This window comes from Gorilla gorilla, chromosome 3 (assembly GCF_029281585.2).
Source record: "Gorilla gorilla gorilla isolate KB3781 chromosome 3, NHGRI_mGorGor1-v2.1_pri, whole genome shotgun sequence".
NCBI lineage: Eukaryota > Metazoa > Chordata > Mammalia > Primates > Hominidae > Gorilla > Gorilla gorilla.
In genome coordinates this window covers 100,820,999-100,841,986 of record NC_073227.2, presented here as the reverse complement: position 1 = coordinate 100,841,986, position 20,988 = coordinate 100,820,999, and the positions used below count along the sequence as shown (strand labels likewise).

General features: G+C 33.3%; 1 protein-coding gene across 1 annotated transcript in view; it reads right to left on the bottom strand.

Annotated features, from left to right (window-relative positions):
* The window catches only part of CFAP299 (cilia and flagella associated protein 299), a 649,304-nt gene that overhangs the window by 396,737 nt on the left and 231,579 nt on the right, over positions 1 to 20,988 (bottom strand). The window lies entirely within an intron of this gene.

Here is a 20,988-nt window from a genome sequence, read left to right as displayed (position 1 = left end):
CAGACACCTATGCTACACAGTTACTGGAGTAGAGCATTAATTTTAGCTCTATGAGTAAAGATAATCAAGGCAGGAAACGAAACTAGGTTGACCTATCTTTGTCAGATGAAAGGAAGCATCAAGAATTCAAAAAATAACATTCTCTGGAAATATATTTTAAAAGAAATGTATCACAAAGATCTCAATCAAGCAAAACTGAACCACATAATAGTGAGTTCAAGAGTGATTTGTGAAATAATACTATTTTCTTTATTTAGCAATTTCTTACATATTCCACAAACTTTTTCATTATGTGTCTGCTATGAACCAGTAACTGTATCAGGGCACAATGATGCACAAGACATAGTTCCTGCTCTCAAGTTGACTATGGTCTCATAGAGGTAAACACATACATAAACCAGATATATAAACATAAGGTCATACCATGTGATAACTGGAATAATAGAGATATAGACCGAGTATCAGAGGAGCTCATAAAAGAAGTATCTTATTCAACGAAAAGTCACTTAATCTCAAATTTAAAACCAATTATTCTTGAACTTAATGTTAAAACTTGAGATAGTATTAATCAGTTTGTGGGGTGGAAGGAGAGAGTTATCAGTAAATACAAAGGAATAAAGAAATTCAAATGTAAAATTGCAAGGCAATCGGGTAATGGCAAAACAGAGTAAACACAAGAATTGAGAGAGAAACCAGGTAATATTAATAGAAGTTAACATTATAATAAACATATTGTTATAAATATTTAGTAAGTCCAGATAGTAGAGTCTGGTCTTAGAACTCATTCTTACAACCCTTTTCAGGGAAGGCTTGTGTGCTCATTCTACCAGAAAGCGTTGAACCAAAAGGGTCTAATGCAAGGAAGCAAGATAATCAAATCTGTGTTTTAGAAACAGTATTCAGCAACTTTGAAAAAGGTAGCCTGGAGGAGAGCAACACTGCAGGGATTAATTAAGGGACTATCACAAACCTTTAGAAAGAGATGATGAATATCTGATTTAAAGAAGTGATGGTAAGGATAGGAAGGAAATGATAGATTTGGGAAATATTTAAGAGATAAAATACACCTAGTGATTGCTTTTTGCGAAGAGTTAAGGAGCAATTACTACTAGGTTAAATCATTGCAACCTACTGTTTATGTTATTGATCTAGAAATGTAGCTCTTTAAATTGATCATAACTTGTCTGCTTTTGCTTTTCTGGCTTTATCTTCCTCAGCTTGTCATATATATATACATATATATATATCTCACTTAATATCTATATATATCACTTAATAATAAAAAACCTAAATATACATGGAAAATAACTACTAATTAGTACCAAAGGAGAGAATCAGATATTTGAGAATTTCTTTAATTCACTGTTCTGTCCAAAAGTGAGTGTTCCATGTTACGATATGTACTATGTACTATTTTAATATTAAATGTCTAAAACAGAAAAGTAATTTTGTCAGTTGCTTGTTTAGAAAAATCTACATGTTTTCTACTGCTCACAGGATAAGCTTCTAATCACTTATCCAGCTTCTACCTAATTTCCTGCTTATGGTCTGTTTTAAAAACCACAGTCTGTTGGAAATTCTCTGTGAAACTTGAACAGAGAATTCATTTTACAAGTACATAAATCAACAGTGGTTAGGTTATACTATAGTAACCAATGGCCCAAATCTCAGTGGTTTAAAATTGCAAGAGATTACTTCTCAATAATAATATGCATAAATAGCAAGTTTACTGCGGCTCTTCATCTTGGGGGACTGAGACACTGATGAAACATCTTCTATCTGAACCATGTTTTGTTATTGTGCAGAGGGAAAAGAGAACATAGCCACACATTGTCTCTTAGAGCTTCTGCTTAAAAGTAACACATATAACTTCCACTCATATTTTCTCAGCCAAAGCAAGTGCTATGGCCAACCTTGAAATCAATGGGGTGAGAAAATACAATCCTGTCTAGGAATTTTTAGTAAATATTTGTGAACAGTAGCTCAGATACTCATAGCTTCCTATAGCATAACCAACAAAGGTTGAGACTAGATTGCTCAGAAAATAAGAGGAGTAAAGAAAAGAATTTCTGAGCAAATTCTGATAGTACAGAAAATTTGTTAACTTGGTTCACTGTAGTGTAACCAAGTAAAGGCTCTTTTGAGAATTAAAATCACTAATCCTAGCTTCAAAACCAAACCTTCCCCTACATATCCACAGAGCATCCTAAAAACTACAGTTGAAGGAAGGAAGTGTCAATAGATTTAGTCTTCTGTGACAGTTGTAGACATCTATTGCTTTTGCCTCCTAATATTGTTTCTCCCTTTTTATTGGCAACACAACCCTAACTTTTACTTGGGCAACAGTCTTTTCCACGCTTTTTGCCTTAGTAGAATCAAGGTACCCAATTACTTAGAACTCCCACCTCCCAAACCTCGGCTAATGAATACACCTCAAGCTTTGCCAATGTCATTTCACCTCATGAGAATGTAAATCTTTAACAGAGACACAAGAATGAAAGGTAGCTGAGTTATAGTGGCTACCCTTACTTCCTACTACAGTCTTATTCAACTTTGAATCTATGATAATCAGTGCTCTTCCAATTCCCTTTTTGATTTTGTTCATTAGAATTGGTTTCTATTGCTCACAATAAAAACCCGTAATTGATACAATGACTATACAGTTAGGGTACTACACAATTCCTAAGAGTTTCCACAAAATATGTCTACTTCCTACTCCCGCTACCTTCCCAAGCATACCTTATTTTGCTGTAAATTTTTAGAGCTTTACAGATAAAGTCCAATTTGATCATCAGCCCTGATCCCACAGCACAAAAGGTAATGATCACATCAGTTTTGCCTGTAGCCTTCAAGGTTTTTTAAATTATATATAGATACATGTCTATAATGTATCTATATATTTGTGTACTGATTAAAATATATATAGTATCATGTGGTCAGTTTTTCATTTTATTATATATTTTGCAACTTACTGTTTTATTGCTGTTGTTATAACTATTCCTGGAAGTGGATCTTTATGAAAGTTCCAAGGAAAATCAAAATTATCCCTGATATATCAGATATAAAATGCCAGAAAAATAGATTTTTAGGCATCATTCAGTAGTAAGGATGGGACTCTTAATATCTTGCTAAGCATGACTCTCTTGCTAATGGCCGAGGTTTTCAGCAGTTATCTGGGCTGGACAAGAAAATAAGGTAATAGGCAATAGAATTCTTACTGTCCCTGGACACTTAACTATGGCAGACACTGTTCCCCCTTCTTCCGTAACAATGAAAGCCCCTGTTTTCACTTGGGCATGTAGCAGCCTGGAATAAAGACCACATTTCTTAGTCTCTTTGCAGCTAGTTATGTTCATGTCACTAACTTTTGTACATTAAGAGCCAAGTGAAAATGATTTGCGCCTTCTAAGGTGTGTATTTAAAGTAGGGAAGGGTACTTTTTTTCTTGTAGCTAGAATGCAATATAATGACTGAAACTCCAACTGCCATCTTGGCCATAAGTTGGAGGCCACTATTATGGAGAAACAAAGAGAGGAGCAGGGTCCCTGATATTTCAGAATACCAACACAGCCTTGAGTGACACCAGCTGAACTTCTTGAATACGAGACTGAAAAGAATTTATATTTGGTTTCAGCCACTGTCATTTTGGGGTTTTCTGTTACTTTTTTACCCACCTAATCCAAAAAGATACTTGACCATTTGAAATTTGTTCACTTTTCTGGAAAAAGATGCTCTTGTGCGATTGGCTTGGTGATCAAATTGGAATTTAACCTTAGGTGAAATATTCTAAGAATTTCCCAGGAGACTGTATTACTTACATAACTAAAATGAATTTTCTAAGACAGTCATAGGTTAAGTCTATTAAATAATAGCACAAGATAATAAAAATTAAACTAAAATATAAGATGGAATATCAATCTTTAATTCCTACTCATTTATCAACTGTTTAGTCCAAACAACCACATTTTTCTGAACCTTGATTTCATGCTGTGCTAAATATATCTAGGCCCAATAGCAGACATAAAACTTGTGGTCTAAAGCAATCATACTGTATCATTAACCAGCAAACATCATTAATATATAATTAGTCCAAGAAAATGACTATTATCCTGAAAATATCCTAAGTTCATACTGTTCTTCTTTTATTATTATGCAAGTCTCACATACATAGACTTACATCATTTCTTATAAACTCAATGAGGAAGATAAAAGTATTATATAAATTTGGGACAGAGAGGATAAGGATCTTTGGCTCCAAAGCTATCCGAAGCAGAGAAAAAAATGTTACATAATAATCCTTCTTATATTGTGCAACAGCTGAGAACCTGAAACTTCTTAGCAAGAGGAAATATTGGAAAAGAAGGAAAGTTAATGCAGAGTGTGAGGTAAGGAATTCTTAAATCTTTAACATGCATTACTCTTATTTAACTAGGTTTATTTAACAGTCAGTGACCTAAGAAACCTTGCTTAAATAAATATTACAAAAGCAGTTACTTCCTCAAGAAGTGAAGTAGGTCTGTTTCAAAATCTTAGTGTTATAAGTTCTACAAAGGCAAATACTCCATCTTTATTGTTCATACTCCACTGCACTTTCAAAATGTGGTAAAAGTTATATGGATGAGTTAAATTTTACCAACCATGATTAATCAATAGCTAAAGCTATTTATATAATCCTACTTGAATGATTATAAACATATTATTAATCTTCAACAATTAGGTTACTGGTTTTATGATTTAAGTATGTTGTTTGTATATCATTATCACATAAACTGACATTATTAGCTTAACACTCAAAATGAATGAATAACAAAAGGAAAATAATTGGAAAACTGTTAAAGTAGAAACTTATTTTCAAGAGTTACTTTTTAAGAGTTTATTTTTTTAATAAATTCTTTCACTACATATTTGTGATATCAATTATTTTTTGGATTTTTAATGTATAACTGGAAGTGTTCTAACAAACAAAGTTTGATTAATCATTAAGATGTTTTCTAGGTCGGGCGTGATGGCTCATGCCTGTAATCCCAGCATTTTGCGAGGCCGAGGTGTGCAGATCACAAGGTCAATAGATGGAGACCATCCTGGCCAACATGCTGAAACCCTGTCTCTACTAAAAATACAAAAATTAGCTGGCAGTGGTGGCATGCACCTATAGTCCCAGGTACTCTGGAGACTGAGGCAGGAGAATTGCTTGAACCTGGGAGGCAGAGGTTGCAGTGAACCAAGATCATGCCACTGCACTCCAGCCTGGCAACAGAGCAAGACTCCATCTCAAAAAAAAAAAAAAAATGTTTTCTAATAAGCAGTTTCTTAATAATCCCTAATTCAAATCTGGGATTAAATGTATTTAACAGCAATACTTTTTAGCTATTGGGCACTGACTTTGTACTAGCCCCTATGCTAGACATTTTGCAAACAATTTTAATTATTTTCAAATAAATTCTAATAGGAAGTATATTTATAACTTCATTATAATCAGTTGGTATTCAGTTTTATTCTAGATTCACTAATTCTCAGGCTTTATTTCACTATAATGAAGGCTCACAATATATCAAAGAAGCATATCATAAACACTACATCATAATATTTTTACATTGTGAAAACAATGAGAATTCACTGGGGAGAAGGAACATAAATCAGTAGGGGTGTAGGAGAGTAGGAGGAGTGAGGTATGCAGACTTTATCTGGGGGTTCCCCTGGGAGTAATCAGAGTCGGCTGGTCTTGCAGTCTCTAATGAAAGCTAATCAGCTATTATTGTCATTCCAGTCTAGACTGAAGTTCTCACCAACTGTTCTGTTCAAAGGTAGATTTAATTTTTTTAAGCCAGAGAACTCCAATCTAGCCTATATTTCACATTTAGAGAATTTACATTCAACTCTTTCACACTTGTTTGAATATATAATGCAACCTCTCTGTGCCTTAGTTCCTTAAAATGTGTTGTATACTTAGTTTGGAAAAAATTAATGAAGAGCAAAGTGAAAAACAGTAGTTGAGTAAAAGTGTATTATACAAAATCTATAATGTTATCTTCTTAAAAAACAAACAAACACATCTATGAAAACATAGCTTATAGAAACAGTTCTATTTCCCATGGATAAATTTACTGACAGAACTATTTATATATATTTATATTTGCATGGTCCCAAATAATTTAAATTCTATTTTTTAGAGGCCAAAATGGAAAATTATTTGCAAATTGATGAGAAAATATAATTTTATTTACCATAATATATAAACTCATTTTAGAGTTAAATATGGAAGATATGTTTTTACTGTATTTTGATATGGGGCACCTATTGCTCTATCAGACAGAGATAATATTTTTGTACATTTCCCGGAAAACATGACATTTTTCTGTTTTATCCTTTATATAAATTAGGAGAAAATAATTCTACCTTTCCACAGATAAAATTATTTATAATTCTTGAATGACCAGTGGGTCAATGAAGAAACTAAGAAAGAGATTATATATATATAGATAGATAAATAGATTTTTTTATTATACTTTAAGTTCTAGGGTACATGTGCACAATGTGCAGGTTTGTTACATATGTATACATATGCCATGTTGGTGTGCTGCACCCATTAACTCGTCATTTACATTAGGTATATCTCCTAATGCTATCCCTCCCCCATCCCCCTACCCCACAACAGGCCCCGGTTTGTGATGTTCCCCTTCCTGTGTCCAAGTGTTCCATTGTTCAGTTCCCACCTATGAGTGAGAACATGCGGTGTTTGGTTTTTTGTCCTTGCGATAGTTTGCTGAGAATGATGATTTCCAGCTTCATCCATGTCCCTACAAAGGACATGAACTCATCATTTAAAAATATCTTGAAGCAAATGACAAGGGAAACACAACATACCAAAACCTATGGGATTCAGCGAAAGCAGTACTAAAAAGGTTTATAGCTTTAAGCACCTACATCAAAAGAACAGAAAAATTTAAAACAAACAACTTAATGATGCATCTTTAAAAACTATAAAAGCAAGAGCAAAACAAACCTAAAATTGGTATAAGAAATTAATAAAGATCAGAAATAAATTAAATTGAAATGAAGAAAACAATATAAATGTTCAACAAAAGGGAAAATTGGTTTTTTTGAAAAGGTACAATCAGCAAACCTCTAGCCAGACTACGAAAAAAAAAGAGAAGACCCAAATAAATAAAATCAGAGTGAAAAAGAAGACATTAGCTGGTCATGGTGGCTCCTGCCTGTAGTCCCAGCTACCTGGGAGGATGAGGTGGGAAGATCACACGAGCCTGGGAAGTCGAGGCTGCAGTGAGGTGTGATAGTGCCACTGCATCCCAGCCTGGCAGACAGAGTGAGATCTGTTCTCAAAAAAAAAATTTTAATGAAAGTGAAAAAGGAGACATTATAACTGATACTGCAGAAATTCAAAGGATTATTAGAGGCTACTATGAGTAACTCCATGCCAATAAATTGGAAAACCCACAAGAAACGAATAAATGTATAGATATGTATAACTTACCAAAATTGAACCATGAAGAAAACCAAAACATAAACAGACCAATAATAAGTAACAAAATTAAAGCTGAAATTAAAAGTCTCCCAAAAAATCAAAGTCTGGGACCCAATGACTTTACTGCTAAGTTTTACCACACATTTAAAGAACAACAAATACCAATCCTACTCAAACTATTCTGAAAAATAGAAAAGGATAGAGTAATTCCAAACTCATTCTACAAGGCCAGTATTACTTTGATACCAAAACTACCTACAAAGATACATCAAAAAAAGAAAACTACAGGCCAATATCCCTGATGAACATTGATGCAAAAATCCCCAGCAAAATACTAGCAAACTGAATTCAACAACATATTAAAAAGATTATGTAACATGACCAAGTGGAACTTATCCCAGGGATTCAAGGAGGATTTAGCATATGAAAATCAATTAATGTGACACATCACATCAACATAATAAAGGACCAATACTATATCATCATTGCAATTGATGCTGAGAAATTATTTAGTAAAATTTAACATCCTTTCATGATAAAAACCCTCAAAAACTGTGGAAAGGAGGAACATACCCCCAAAACAATAAAAGCCAAATATGACAAACCCACAGCTAGTATCATACTTAATGGGGAAAAATTGAAAGTCTTTTCTCTAAGATTTGCAATAAGACAAGGATGCCCACTTTCTCCACTGTACTCCACATAGTACTGGAAGTCCTAGCTAGAGCAATCAGAAAAGAAAAAGAAATAAGGGTCATCCAATTAGAAAGGTGCAAAGGAAGAAGTCAAATTATCCTTGTTTGCAGATGAGATGATCTTACATTTGGAAAGACCTAAAGACTCCACTGAAAAACTATTAGAACTGATAAACAAATTCAGTAATGTTGCAGGATACAAAATTAATATAGATAAATCAGTAGCATTTCCATATATCAAAAGTGAATAATCTGAAAAAGAAATCAAAAATTAATCCCATTTCCTATAGCTACAAACAAAATTAAATACTTAGGAATTAACCAAATAAATGAAGGATCTCTACAATAAAAACTATAAAATATTGATAAAAGAAATGGAAGGGGACACCAAAAAATGGGACAATATACCATGTTCATGGATTGGAAGAAACAATATTGTTAAAATGTACACATTACCCAAAGAAATCTATGGATTCAATGCAATCTATATAAAAATATCAATGACATTCTTCACAGAAATAGAAAAAACAATCCTAAAATTTATATGGAACCACAAAAGACCCAGAATAGCCAAAGCTATCCTAAGTAAAAGGAACACAACTAGATGAATCACTTTACCTGACTTCAAATTATACTATGGAGCTGTAGTAACTGAAACAGCATGGTACTGGCATAAAACCAGATACATAAATCAAAGGAACAGAATAGAGAACTGAGAAACAAATTCATGCACCACAAGTGCACTCATTTTTTATAAAGGTGCAAAGAATATATATTAGGGAAATGAGTTTTCAATAAATGGTGCCAGAAATACTGAATATCCATATACAGAAGAATGAAACTAGACCCCTATCTCTCACCATATACAAAAATCAAATCAAGATGAATTAAAGACTTAAATCTAAGACCTCAAACTGTGAAACTACTACAAGAAAACACTGGAGAAAATCTCTGGGACATTGATCTGGGCAAAGATTTCTTGAACAATACCCCACAAGCACAGGCAACCAAAGCAAAAATAGAAAAATGGGATCACATCAAGTCAAAAAGCTTCTGCACAATAAAGGAAACAATCAACAAAGTAAAGAGACAACCCACAGAATGGAAGAAAACTACCCTTCTGACAAGGGATTAATAACCAGAATATACAAAGAGTTCAAACAATTGTATAGGCTGAAATCTAATAATCCAATCAAAAAATAGGCCAAAGATTTGAATAGACATGTCTCAAAAGAAGATATACAAATGACAACTAGGCGTATAAAAAGGTGCTCAACATCATTAATCACTACAAAAATGCAAATCAAAACTATAATGAGATATCATCTCATTCCAGTTAAAATGGCTTTTATCCAAAAGATAGGCGATAACAAATACTGGTGACCATGTGGAGAAAAGAGAACCCTGATACACTGTTGATAGCACTGTAAATTACTATAGCCACTATGGAGAACAGTTTGTACGTTCCTCAGAGAACTAAAAATAGAGGTATCACGTGAACCAGCAATCCCACTGCTAAGCCTATACCCAAAACAAAGTATATCAGTATATCATGTCTGCACGCCCATGTTTGTTGCAGTATTTTTCACAATAGCCAAGATTTGTAAGCAACTTAAGTGTCCTTCAACAGATGAATAGTTAAAAGAAAATGTAGTACATATACATATGGAATAAAAAGGCTGAGATCGGGCCAGGCGTGATGGCTCACGCCTGTAATTCCAGCACTTTGGGAGGCCCAGGTGGGCGGATAACGAGGTCAGGAGTTTGAGACCAGCCTGGTCAACATGGTGAAACCCCATCTCTGCTAAAGATAAAAAAAATTAGCCAAGTGTGGTGATGCATGTCTGTAATCCCAGCTACTCGGGAGGCTGAGGCAGGATAATCACTTGAACCTGGGAGGCGGAGGTTGCAGTGAGTCGAGATAGCAACATTACATTCCAGCCTGGGAAACAGGGCAAGACTCCCTCTCAAAAAAAAAAAAAACTGGGATCCAGTCATGTGCAACAACATACATGAAACTTGAGGTAATTTTGTTAAGTAAAATAAGCCAGGCACAGAAAGACAAACTTTGCTTGTTCTCACTTATTTCTGGAAGCTAGAAGCTAAAACAGTTGAATTCATGATGATAGAGAGTAGAATGATGGTTACCAGAGGATGGGAAGGATAGCTGGGCTGGGGAAATGAGAATGGCTAACAGGTTAAAAAAAAAACAGAACGAATAAGATGTAGTATTTGATAGCACAACAGGGTGACTACAGTCAACAGTACTTTATCGTACATTTAAAAGAGCCAAAATAGTTTAATTGGAATGTTCATTACACAAAGAAAGGATAAATGCTTGAGGTGATGAATAATGTTGATACCCCATTTACTCTGCATGTATCAAAATATCTCATGTACTCCCATAAATATATATACCTACCCTGTGTACCCACAAACATTAAAAAGAAAAAAGAATAAAAGAACATTAAAGATGTTTCATATGTATCTGTAATGCTATTGAATCTTTACATTCCTTCTCTCAATGTATCATTGTGTATTTGCTCTGTATTAGGCAGTTTGGGCTGCCGTGGCAAATGGCATACACTGAGTGGTGTAAACAACAGAAATTTATTTTATCACAGTTTTGTAGGCTGGAAGTGAGGGATCAGGGTGCCAGCATGGTTGTGTTCTGGTACAGGCCCTCTTTCTGGCGTTCAGATTGCTACCCTACTGTATCAACATGGCAGAGAAAGCAAGAACAAACTCTGGTGTTTCTTCTAATAGGAGCACTAATCCCATCATGAGGGCCCAACCCTTATGATGTCATCTAAACCTAGTGACCTCCCAAAGCCTCAGTCTCCAAATACCATGATATTTGGGGTTAGGATTTCAACATATGAATTCTGAGGATGGGTACACTTTAGTCCATAATATGCTGTTTCTCATTTTGGAACAAGATGTAATACTTTTCTACAATATATTTATTTTTCTACATACACTTTCTTGCTTATTACTTCTTTTGTGCAACTTGAAACTACTTCAAGTTTTTTTCATCATGTGAGCTAAATTAGAGCATTTTCACCTCCTGAAATATGCAGAATTTAGTTACCAAAGTCAGTTATTTGTTTCTCTCCAGTTCTCTTTAGCAAAGTGGAAATAATTTCAAGCCAGATAACCACAAAAAGGCCCAAATGAAAAGCACCAAGGAAACTTGCCGCAAAGAGCATGGAAAAACTTCCTTATCTTGAATATGAATTTATATTAAAATAATATACTCATAAGATTATTTTGAAATAAAAACAATAACAACAATACTTTAGATAGAAGCCGCTGATCACTCCGTCCTGCTCACAACTCCATTTTCCCACCTCCTACAGCATGGCTAACTACCTTCTCACTTTTATGATATTTACTCCAACATTTCCTTTATCTCAGTCTCCAAATTTTAGAATCATCACCTCTTTACATCACTTAAGTATGTACGCCTAAACGATATGGTGTAATTTTGCTTGTTTTTGAACTTTCTATAAATGAAACCACAAAGTATATATTTGTAATATATTGTTTCTTTAGCATTTCCACATATATTTCTTTAGTATGTTCCACATATGTTGGTGCATGTAGCTGTACCTCATTTTCATTGTATTCTCGTGTATGAATATACAACCATTTATTTATCCTTTCTCCTTTGGGTCTATTATAAATATGCTGCTAGAATTTCCTGTACATGTGTACATCTCTGAGTATACATTTCTCAAAGATCTATGGCTAGCAATACAAGAGCTATGTAATAGCACATTTGTTAATTTCAGATTTACAAAATAAAGCCACTTGTTTCCAAAATTGTTGGTCCAATTTACACTTCACTATGCGAGTGTGAAAGTTCATTTTGCTTCACACCATTCCCAACATGTACTAATTTAGAACTTTTTAATATAAGCAATCCAGTGTGAGGTTAAGCAACCTCAGAGTGCTTTTAATTTGCATTTTCCTATTTTTATTGATGTTTTGTCATATTAATTTCCTCTCATGCAAAATGCTCATCCCAGTTTTTTGTCCACTTTATTATTGTTATTTATATTGTATTGTTTTGTAGGAGTGTTTCATATATTCTAGATTTTAGATTTTTATTTACTATATGCTCTGCAAATATATTATTCCACACGTAGTTTGTATTTTTGCTCTTATTGGAGTTCCTATAATTAAATCTAATTTGAATATATACCAATATATCAAAATTATTCATTGTTATAGACTTTTTTCGACTTTAAATAAATCTTTCTCCACCCTGAAGTAATCACTATATTGCCTATGCAATGTTTAAAACTTTAATGAAAAGAACCTTCAATGCCTCTTTTGTCATGTATCAAATATTTATATATACATAGATCTGTTTCTGGCTTCTCTATTTTATCCCAGTTTTTATGTATCTGTCTTCTGCCAATATCACACTGTCAATGACTGAGCATTTATGATAAATTTTGATGTCAAAAAAAGAACTCTTATCCTTTCTTTTTCAAAATGTCTTTGATTTTCTTTGTATCACTACCAAATTTTTAAAATATATTTGTTAAGTTCCACTTTTAAAAAGCTCTTAGAATTTTTATTTGAATTTCCAATTTGTAAAGAATAAACATCTTTATGATACTGTAGCTTCCAATCATGAAGCTAAAAATAGTGTCTCACTACTTATTTACGATTTTTAAAGTTTTTTCAATAAAGTTTTATTGCATTTGTTCTTAATAAGTCTTGTACATCTTTTGTTAGATTTATGTCTAACAACAGGATATTACTATTAATGTGGAAAGTTTTTTCTTTCATTTTCTGCTTGTTGATTGTATGTAAAATAAAACGTAATATGTATATTACCTTGCATCATGCAATTTTGCTAAAATCTCTCATTATTATTCCCTACTAATTTTAATTCCCACCCATTAGTTCTCTTTAATTTGACATGCAGATTTTAATTTCCTCATTAGTCATTTTATCTTTGTTGTGAATTACAAACCAAACCTCACACTAAGTTAAAATTTCTCAAAACTTTTTCTTCTTTTGTCTTATGTTATAATAGTAAAAGAAAAAAAGCTAGTTAAAATTATCTAGAATATTTTTAAACAACTTTACATTATAGCATATTTCTAAAGAAATATAGTAATATACTTTTCCAATATAAATGGTCAACTATACACCATTTGCCTGAACACCCAAGCCAAACTATGTGGAATCCTCTGAGATTTTATTCCTCACTGTTCGCATCCAAAATTCACTTTATCAGTCAGAGTCCCAACAGAAAACAAATGAAACACTGAAAGAGCTTAAGGGAAGAGAGTATAATAGAGCTATCAACAGGGTTCAGAATGTTCACAAAGGGTGATGGAAACACACAAGAATTAGCCACAATGATGGAGTAGGAAGATCTTCTCACCCTCAAGCCTGAGGAGACAAAGAGGGAGTGTTGCTAACAGAGCCTTAGCTGGCTGGCTACCTGATAGGCAGTGTGGTCATGTGTAGAGAACATGGCCACCAATAAAACTGTGGTCCAGTCTCTATCTCCTCCTGCTTTACAATTTACTTACTGAGGATATAGTACACAGAGATTATCCTCTGGGGCCAGAAACTTATCTTTTGATTTGCCATTAACCTAATTACATGTACACTACAGCCATTGCACAGTTCCCTGTGCCCTTGATAGCCCTCAACCGTCAGTCTAAAAGGTCCTTCTTCCCCCTCTTCTCTAAAAACCTCTATACAAGACTCAAAAACCATGTGCTCCATAAATCATCTCCTTCATGCCATCCTTTCTTCTTTCTCCTCTCCATTCAGGAAGACAGGAAAACTGAGTACCTTATATTTCAACGTAGTCTGCAGTAAAGACTCAATAAATTTTATTTTGTTCTACAATATATAACATAAATTAATGCAATCCACTATATTCACTATCTTAAGAGAAAAATAATGTGATCACCACAACATAGGCTTGGAAAAGGCTTGACTATCATCTCTCTTTCAACAACTTTTATTTTTGATATTGTTGTCGTTTTTCTTTTAGTTTTCTTGAAAGTAAAGAGAAAATTGATTAAATTTACAAAACTTTGGTTGTGATTTTTCTAGAATTAATTTTATACCATTCTAGTATTCACATATTTCAGAGAATAACAGAGGAAACATGATACATAGTTTTGCAATTTTCTAAATAATTAAATTCTAATCACAACTTATTCAATTCTAAGTTTAAATTTTGATGTAGAAGCTTCAATGTAACTGACTGGATTATAAAAAATGTAGACCAATTAGAAGCATACACATATATAAAATAGGTTCAGTATGTTTGTATAATATTAATTGATCAGAATAACACACACTCATTTTTTCCTAAAAGTTTTTCTAACTCATTTTTTCTAACATTTTAGAAACAAACTTTTATTATTGTTTTTTAAAAATTTTACACCAGTCATCTTTTCCTCAAAATTTTTGAAGTTATTTGTTGAATTAGCAGAAAATGAATCTATAATTAAAATGAAAATAATTATTTTTTAAAAGTGAGGCTTTCACTGATTTAATAATGCATATTACATTTTAATTGACTCAAATATACATTGTATTAGGATATAATATAAACTTTCAAAATAATATATTTTGCTTACATTTCACAGTTGCAAAAATAAATGAAAATTTCAAGCATCATTCTAATTATGCATTGGTTTCCTAGACTTTAAGCAACTTTTCGTTTGTATTTAAACAACAAAATCATATGTACTCATATATATATAAATACATTAGAATAGCATTTTTAAGTTAAAATTGCATAGAAGGAAAATGGCAACCAGTGAACAATTTCAGCTCCTTTCCTTTGAGCATCAATTCAACAGACAATCCGCCTTTAATCTCTGAGAGATTATTATTTGAACACGAAGGGAGAGAACAGTAGAGCTAAATCCGATATGTGCTTTTTTAGTCTCCTCCCCTTTTTTTCGTAAACTATTCTTAATTGCCTTTTCACAATTGAAACAATATTCTTCAGGAGCCAGGTCAGTCAGGGTTACATTTGGAGAGATTTGTGGTTTAAGAATTTTTAAAATACAGTGATCTCCATGGAAATTCCAAGAGGTCATCAATTTATATTTTAATAACTTTCAGAAAAGGAGAAAATAACTTGAGAAATGAAATTCATTTATTGGTGAGAAGAAATGAGGGTCAAATTTCCACTGAGCAGGAAAATGACATCACTTTCCCCATCTTTTTTTATGTGAAAGAGTTTTTAAATTATCAAATGTACAGTAAAGCTATCAGCATCTCTGGGAAAGATTTCAATTGTTAGAGGCACAAAGAAGAAAGTCAAGAAATGTTAACATGCACACTAGACAGAGGTTTCTTCTCATTTTCTATTTTGAGGAAGATCCAAGTGGGAGTCTTCAGATCTACAGTGTCTTACATCAGTCAGACTTTACTTTCTTCAATGAAAACTTTTTCTTTTTTTTTTTTTATTTTAAGGAGAAAAAATGGGTTGGCTTCTGTGTAAGAAATTGTCTCTGAACTCCTCATTTTTGTACATCTGGCAAGTTTCTCTAGTTAATACTTAAATATGGTAGGTCAAGATAGTCTCACACTTTCAGGGGATAAAGGTACTTAGAGAGGAAATAGATGTTCTTTGTGTCTGAATGTGTTCGATTTCATTCTGAAAACACATTAAAACTTTACTTTCATTCTCTCCTAGGAGGCAGCTACATCTTTTATCCTGATTTGGAATGTACTTCCTGACCTGCTGGTTATATTTACACACGGAAAGCCAATTAAAAAAATGAAAGCAAAGAAAGAAACCTCTTGTTTGGTACACCTGCCTCCAGGTCCCTCTCCATCTGTGGGAAGCAGTTATTACTCTGAAGAACGCTGAAACTGGTCACGAGCAAGTGAGGCTTTAGAAAGCTGAAGGTCCTTATGCTACATATGTCTAGTCTCTGAGTTTTTCTAATTTTTGAAAGATTCTAAATAAATACCTGGAAACTGTGGTAAAATGGGGGCAATGTTTACCAGAGGAAAGCAGTCAGAGCCCATGCTGCATTTCTCAGTAACTGTACACAGTGACAGAGACTGTCATTCTTCAGGAATTGCAGGCTCTTCAATGTTCAGAGCAGAGGAGTGTACAAATAGGGTAGGCACTGTAAGGAAAAAAGAGGGGTTTAGATAGGGGAGTTTGGGAAGAAAGATACTTAAAAAAATACTATTAGAAAGGCTTATTGCATGATACCCTCTTATATGCCTTTTATTACTCCTTTAATAAAATTTCAAATACTGGGATATAAGTTTGACTCCAAGTGATGGAGAGAAAGACTGAGAAAGTGACAGAGTTGGATGGAAGCATCCTAGACTTCTATGGAAGGTTTAACAAAGCCATACAGGAGTTCTTGAGCCAAAGTCAGCCAATAAAGGGCTATGGCTCCCTGAAATGGGTTCACCTTAATACCCTGGCCACACTTAGTCACTGGGGGAAAGCAGCCCATGGTAGATGTCATGAGGGTGCAAATGCATCACGGATTTCAAAGAGTGATGAGACCCTAAGTCAGTTACACTCCCTGTATGAGATACACTCACATCTCTATCACAGTCTCCTTTCATCCAAATAAAAAATTCCAAGGTTCAAAAACCCCAACATAACTCATTTGCTTTATCACAAATATAGTTTCAAAACAAAATTGCCAATATTATTATCAGTAACATGTTTATTCAAAACAGTTTAAGGCTTTTGCAGATCTTTTTTTTCCTTAGAGTATATCTCATTATGGATGTATGGCAAAATTACTATATTTTAAAGTAACTTCAGTTGCAAAAGGTCATTTTTAAATAGGTATGATACCAGCTAGATACACATTTAGGTTCATTTATTTTTCAATGTTTAAGATATCTTAAATTCTTCTTTTTAATTATATAAAATACTCACAGAATTCTACAATGAAATCTGCAACTTAAGATTTACAGAAGTTTAGCTTGCATCAGTTTAGCTTGCATCTCCCCCAGTCCTTTCTACCCTTTTATTCCCTTCCTTCTACATAGATCATCTTTTTAAAAAAGAATTAGTCATATTGCTTTTCAACTGTTCATATTGTTTTTAATAAAAGCAAACATTCTACACATGTTTGCCTTGACCTTGCTTTTTTACTTAACATTATATTCAGGGGATTATGCCATAGTAGTAACAGACATTTCACTCCTTTTTTAGGTACATAGTACTTGATTGTAGGAATATACAATAGGTTAGTCACTCAGCTGCTGATAGTCATTGGGTTGTTTTCCCTTATTTGCTATGAAAAATACTGCTTGAGCATATTGCTTTGTGTATAGGTCATTTCATGTTTTTGCCAGTATATGTTTGGAATAAATTCTAGAAGGAAGATTTCTGGTCAAAGAGTACATAAACATTTTATTGTGTTCAATATTATAAAGTTCCTCTTTAATGGGATTGTGCCATTTTGTAGTCCCGCGTACAATTTTAAGAGTAGAAGTTTTTACATCCTTATCAACAATCATTGTTTCATAGTTTTCGTTATAGAGATTTTTCACTTCTTTTGTAAAGTAAATTCCTAGGTATTTAATTTTATATGTGGTTATCGTAGATGAGATTACTTTTTAAATATTTTTTCAGATTGTTCATTGTTTGCATATAGGAAGGTTGCTGACTTTTGTATGTTGATTTTCTTTACTGCAACTTCACTGAATTGTTTGCTTTTTTTTTGGTGGAGTCTTGAGTTATTTTCCAATATAAGATTATATCATCTACAAACAAGTATAATTTGACTTCCTTTCCAATTGGGATGCCGTTTATTTCTTTTTCTTTTCTGATTGCTCTAGCTAGGACTTCCAGTACTACGTTCAATAACAGTGGTGACAGTGTGCATTCTTGTCACATTCCAGATCTTAGAGGAAAGGCTTTCAGTTTCTCTCCACTTAGTATGATCCTAACTGTGAATCTTCACACATGGCTTTTATTATGTTGAATTATGTTCCTTGTATCCCCAGATTTTTGAGAGTTTTTTATCATAAAGGGATGTTGAATTATATCAAATACTCTTTCAGCATAAATTGAAATGATTATATGGTTTTTATCCTTCATTCTGTTTATAGGCTGAATCACATTGATTGACTTGCATATGTTGAAACATCTTTGCATCCCAGGGATAAATGCCACTTGATCATGATGAATGATCTTTCTAATGTATTGTTAAATTTGGTTTGCTTCTATTTTGTTGAGGATTTTTACATCAATATTCATGAGAGATATTTGTCTATAGTTTCCTTTTTTGATGTGTCTTGTCTCATTTTGGTATCAGGATAATATTAGCCTTGTAGAATGAGTTTGGAAGTATTCCCTTCTCCCCTATTTTTTATAACAGGTTGAGTAGGATTGGTATTAACTCTTCTTAAATGTTTGTGAGAATTTAACAGTGAAGCCATCAGGTCCCAGGCTTTTCTTTACTAGGAGATTTTTTATTACAGCTTTGATCTCATTACTTATTGATCTGTTCAGGTTTTGGACTTCTTCAGTATTCAAACTTGGCTGGTTGTATGTATCTAAGAATTTGTCCACTTCTAGATTTTCCAACTCATAGTTGCTCATGGTAGCCACTAATGATCTTTTGAATTTCTGCAGTATCAGTTGTAATGTGTTTTTTACATTTCTGATTTTATTTATTTGGATAGTCTTTCTTTTTTCCTTTGTTACCTGGTTAGAGGTTTGTCAATTTTGTTTAACTTTTCAAAAACCAACTCTTTGTTTCATTGATATTTTGTGTTGTTTTATTCATTTCAATTTCCTTTATTTCTGCTCTGATCTTTATTATTCCTTTCCTTCTACTAATTTTGGATTTGGTTTGCTCTTGCTTTTCCAGGTCTTTATGATGCATCACTAGATTGTTCATTTGAAGTTTTTCCTCTTTTGTTATGTAGGCACTTATGATAAACTTACCTCTGAGTACTGCTTTTGCTGTATCCCATAGATTTTGATATGTTGTGTTTCCATAATCATTTCTTTCAAGAAATTTTTCAATTCCCTTCTTAATTTCTTCATTGACCAACTGGTCACTCAGGAGCATATCATTTAATTTGTATGTATTTGTATAGTTTCCAAAATTATTCTTTTTATTAATTTCTAGTTGTATTCCATTGTGGTCAGAGAAGATGCTTGATATTATTTTAATTTTTTGAATGTTTTAAGACTTTTTGTGTGACCTAACATATGGTTTATCCTTGGAAATGATCCATGTGCTGAGGAAAAAAATGTGTATTCTGCAGCTTTTTGATGAAATGTTCTATACATATCCATTAAATTCAGTTGGGCTATCCTGCAGATTAAGTCTGATTTTTTTATTGTTGATTTTCTATCTGGATGATCTATCCAATGCTGAAAGTGTGGTGTTGAAATCTCCAGCTATTATTGTATTGGGACCTCTCTCTTTAGTCTAATATTATTTCCTTTACATATCTAGGTGCTCCAGTGTTGGGTACATGTATATATATTTAAAATTGTTGAATCCTCTCGCTGAATTGACCTCTTTATCATTATACAGTGACCTTCTTTGTATCTTCTTATAATTTTTGTCTGAAACCTTTTTTTGTCTAAGTATAGTGACTCCTGCTCTTTTTTGGTATCCATTGACATAGAATCTTATTTTCCATGCCTTTATTTTCAGTCTATGAGTTCTTTATAGGTAAAGTATGTTTCTTGTAGGCAACAGATCAATGGGTCTGGATTTTTTAATCCATTCATCCACTCTATGTCTTTTTATTGGAGAGTTTAGTCTTTATACATTCAATGTTGTTGTTATTATTATTATTATTATTATTATTATTATTATTGAAATTGAGTCTCGCTGTATTGCCTAGGCTGGAGTGTAGTGGCATGATCTCAGCTCACTGCAATCTCCACCTCCCAGGTTCAAATGACTCTCATGCCTCAGCCTCCCGAGGATAGTCTTTATTTTTAATTTGTTAAGCTGGTTAGAGCCTAACAAAGGCTCTAATCTTTGTAGCTGGGATTACGGGCACCCGCCACTACACCCAGCTAATTTTTGTATTTTTGGTAGAGACAGGGCTTCACCATGTTGGACAGGCTAGTCTCGAACTCTTGACCTCAAGTGATCTGCCCTCCTTGGCCTCCCAAAGTGCTGGGATTACAAGCTTGAGCCATGGTGCCCAGCCTCAATGTTATTATTGATAAGTAAGGACTTATTCCTGCCATGTTGTTATTTGTTTTATGGTTATTTTGTGGTATTCTTTTCCTTGTTTCCTTCCTTCCTGCCTTTCTTTTAGTGAAGGTGATTTTCTCTGGTGGTATGATTTAATTTCTTGCTTTTTAGTTCTGTGTATCTGTTGTAGGTTTTTTTACTTGAGGTTACTATGAGGCTTGCAAATACTATCTTATAGTCCATTATTTGAAGCTGAAAATAATACTGATTGCATAAACAAGCAAAAAGAAAACACAAACTCTACACTTTAACCTCATTCCCTCACTTTTTAGTATTTTGTTGTTTTTATTTATATCTTACCACATTGTCCATGTCTTAAAAAGTTGTTGTAGTTATTATTTCTGATTGGCTCATTGTTTAGTCTTTCTATTTAAGATAAGCAGTTTACACAACACAGTTACAGTGTTATAGTCTGTGTTTTTCTGTGATTTGCCCTTTAGAGGCTATTTTCTAGATCTTGTAGGTGTGCTTCATGGTTTTTCATTCTTTTTTCCTTTTGTCTCCTCTGACCGTGTATTTTCAAATAGGCTTTCTTCAAAGCTCTCTATTTCTCTCTTCTGCTTGATCTGTTCTGCTATTAAAGGACTCCAAT